Below are 3,523 nucleotides of genomic sequence, written 5' to 3'. Positions count from 1 at the left end.
ACCAAAGCCAGCTAAAAAGTCAATAATCAGTAACTAAAACTTGAATTGTACTACTTCTTACTCGCAATTACATCATCTTAGAAGCTTCATCTGTGTTCTACTATGGTCCTTTTAGTGTCTCCGCATACCGCAGCACACGTCATAGCTTTGCAGACGATAAGAACAACCGTTTCAGAGAGAAGCGCGGCCAATGTGAAGATCTGGCTTTAAGTCGATTCGATAACAAATGACGATAACGGGCGAATATCTAGGTTTTTACTACATATGATCACATTCCACATTCTCCCGTGCAACTCGGCTGCTAGTCCTCCTTTCATGCAGAATCTTAAGGTCCTAGCTCATGTCCAAGGCACCAAAGCCATCTAAAAAGTCAATAATCGATACCTAAAACTTGAATTGTACTACTTCTTACTGGTTTATACATCAACTTAGAAGCTACATCTGTGTTCTACTATGGTGCTTTTAGTGTCTCCACATACCGCAGCACGCGACATAGCTTTGCAGACGATAAGTACCACCGTTTCAGAGATAAGAGCGGCCAATGTGACAATTTGGCGTTAAGTCGATTCAATAACAAATGTCGAAAACGGACGGATTTCTCAGGTTTTTACTACATATGAACACTTTTCACATTCTCCCGTGCAACTCGGCTGCTAGTTCTCCTTTCATGCAGAATCTTAAGGTCCTAGCTCATGTCCAAGGAACCAAAGTAAGCTAAAATGTCAATAATCAATACCTAAAACTTGAATTGTACTACTTCTTACTGGCTATTACATCAACTTAGAAGCTTCATCTGTGTTCTACTATGAAGCTTTTAGTGTCTAAACATACCGCAGCACGCGACATAGCTTTGCAGACGATACGTACAACCGTTTCAGAGAGAAGAGCGGCCAATGTGACGATCTGGCTTTAAGTCGATTCCATAACAAATGACAACAACGGACGGATTTCTCAGGTTTTTACTACATATAAACACTTTTCACACTCTCCCGTGCAACTCGGCTGCTAGTCCTCCTTTCATGCAGAATCTTAAGGTCCTAGCTCATGTCCAAGGCACAAAAGCCAGCTAAAAAGGTCAATAATCAATACCTAAAACTTGAATTGTACTACTTCTTACTGGCTATTACATCAACTTAGAAGCTTCATCTGTGTTCTACTGTGGTGCTTTTAGTGTCTCCGCATACCGCAGCACGCGACATAGCTCTGCAGACGATAAGTACAACCGTTTCAGAGATATGAGCGGCCAATGTGACGATCTGGCTTTAAGTCGATTCGATAACAAATGACGAAATCGGACGGATTTCTCAGGTGTTTACTACATATGAACACTTTTCACATTCTCCCGTGCAACTCGGCTGCTAGTCCTCCTTTCATGCAGATTCTTAAGGTCCTAGCTCATGTCCAAGGCACCAAAGCCAGCTAAAAAGTCAATAATCAATACCTAAAACTTGAATTGGTCTACCTCTTACTGGCTATTACATCAACTTAGAAGCTTCATCTGTGTTCTACTATGGTGATTTAGTGTCACAGCATACCGCAGCACGCGACATAGCTTTGCAGACGATAAGTACAATGGTTCCAGAGAGAAGAGCGGCCGATGTGACGATCTGGCTTTAAGTCCATTCGATAACAAATGACGAAAACGGACGGATTTCTCAGGTTTTTACTACATATGAACACTTTTCACATTCTCCCGTGCAACTCGGCTGCTAGTCCTCCTTTCATGCAGAATCTTAAGGTCCTAGCTCATGTCCAAGGCACCAAAGCCAGCTATAAAGTAAATAATCAGTACCTAAAACTTGAATTGTACTACTTTTTACTGGCTATTACATCAACTTAGGAGCTTCATCTGTGTTCTACTATGGTGCTTTTAGGGTCTCCGCATACCGCAGCACGCGACATAGCTTTGCAGACGATAAGTACAACCGTTTCAGAGAGAAGAGCGGCAAATGTGACGATCTGGCTTTAAGTCGATTCAATAACAAATGACGAAAACGGACGAATTTCTCAGGTTTTTACTACATATGAACACTTTTGACATTCTCCCGTGCAACTCGGCTGCTAGTCCTCCTTTCATGCAGATTCTTAAGGTCCTAGCTCATGTCCAAGGCACCAAAGCCAGCTAAAAAGTCAATAATCGATACCTAAAACTTGAATTGTACTACTTCTTAGTGGCTATTAAGTCAACTTAGAATCTTCATCTGTGTTCTACTGTGGTGCCTTTAGTGTCTCCGCATACCGCAGCACGCGACATAGCTCTGCAGACGATAAGTACAACCGTTTCAGAGAGAAGAGTGGCCAATGTGACGATCTGGCTTTAAGTCGATTCGATAACAAATGACGAAATCGGACGGATTTCTCAGGTGTTTACTACATATGAACACTTTTCACATTCTCCCGTGCAACTCGGCTGCTAGTCCTCCTTTCATGCAGATTCTTAAGGTCCTAGCTCATGTCCAAGGCACAAAAGCCAGCTAAAAAGTCAATAATCAATACCTAAAACTTGAATTGTACTACTTCTTACTGGCTATTACATCAACTTAGAAGCTTCATCTGTGTTCTACTATGGTGCTTTTAGTGTCTCCGCATACCGCAGCACGCGACATAGCTTTGCAGACGATAAGTACAACGGTTCCAGAGAGAAGAGCGGCAAATTTGACGATCTGGCTTTTAGTCGATTCGATAACAAATGACGAAAACGGACGGATTTCTCAGGTTTTTACTACATATGAACACTTTTCACATTCTCCCGTGCAACTCGGCTGCTAGTCCTCCTTTCATGCAGAATCTTAAGGTCCTAGCTCATTTCCAAGGCACCAAAGCCAGCTAAGAAGTCAAAAATCGATACCTTAAACTTGAATTGCACTACTTCCTACTGGCTATTACATTAACTTAGAAGCTTCATCTGTGTTCTACTATAGTGCTTTTAGTGTCTCCACATACCGCAGCACGCGACATAGCTCTGCAGACGATAAGTACAACCGTTTCAGAGAGAAGAGCGGCCAATGTGGCGATCTGGCTTTAAGTCGATTCGATAACAAATGACGAAAACGGACGGAGTTCTCAGGTTTTTACTACATATGAACACTTTTCACATTCTCCCGTGCAACTCGGCTGCTAGTTCTCCTTTCATGCAGAATCTTAAGGTCCTAGCTCATGTCCAAGGAACCAAAGCCAGCTAAAATGTCAATAATCAATACCTAAAACTTGAATTGTACTACTTCTTACTGGCTATTACATCAACTTAGAAGCTTCATCTGTGTTTTATTATGGTGGTTTACTATGGTGGTTTTAGTGTCTCCGCATACCGCAGCACACGTCATAGCTTTGCAGACGATAAGAACAACCGTTTCAGAGAGAAGAGCGGCCAATGTGAAGATCTGGCTTTAAGTCGATTCGATTACAAATGACGATAACGGGCGAATATCTAGGTTTTTACTACATATGAATACATTCCACATTCGCCCGTGCAACTCGGCTGGTAGTCCTCCTTTCATGCAGAATCTTAAGGTCCTAGCTCATG

The sequence above is a fragment of the Schistocerca gregaria genome, unplaced genomic scaffold, assembly GCF_023897955.1.
Source record: "Schistocerca gregaria isolate iqSchGreg1 unplaced genomic scaffold, iqSchGreg1.2 ptg000266l, whole genome shotgun sequence".
NCBI lineage: Eukaryota > Metazoa > Arthropoda > Insecta > Orthoptera > Acrididae > Schistocerca > Schistocerca gregaria.
Note: the sequence above shows the minus strand (reverse complement) of the source record.